Below are 553 nucleotides of genomic sequence, written 5' to 3'. Positions count from 1 at the left end.
AGTACTAAAATTAGAACAATTTAGTTTTATTCAAATAATTAAAATCTGAATTCTAATTGACTAAAAATTACTCAACTAAAACTAATTTAATTAAAAATTAAAGAAATGTGATAATTGGGCAAGTAGCAAATCAAACAAGCCTAGGATTACAATATCTCTCACACTTCATCTGAATCTTACCTCTCTTCCTTAACTTATTTCAATGGTTTGAATTGCTAACCTAAAGTCTTAAATTATTTATAAGGGTCTCCCAACTCATCTTATAAAAATATTTATTTTAACTAAAACACTATATCCCTATGTGAATTGAAATTAAAATAGATTTATTAAGTTTAGGCTCTAATCTGGCTACATATGGTCTATAGGTATATCCCTATCCTATACGCAAATCAAGTAATATGATCATATGCTATCCCAATTTTAGTCTACACTAAACTCCCTTTCCCAAGTTTGTTTAGGTTCCTAAATCAATTTAATTGGTGGCCATGCAATTAAAAGCATTAAAAACAAATAGAAATAAACAATTCAAATCCCATTGAAAATAAGCAAGAAA

Source organism: Theobroma umbraticum, unplaced genomic scaffold (genome assembly GCF_002168275.2).
Source record: "Theobroma umbraticum cultivar Fairchild unplaced genomic scaffold, ASM216827v3 scaffold_95.0, whole genome shotgun sequence".
Taxonomy (NCBI): Eukaryota; Viridiplantae; Streptophyta; class Magnoliopsida; order Malvales; family Malvaceae; genus Theobroma; species Theobroma umbraticum.
The sequence above is the reverse complement of the archived record's forward strand: the minus strand, read 5'-3'. Positions refer to the sequence as shown.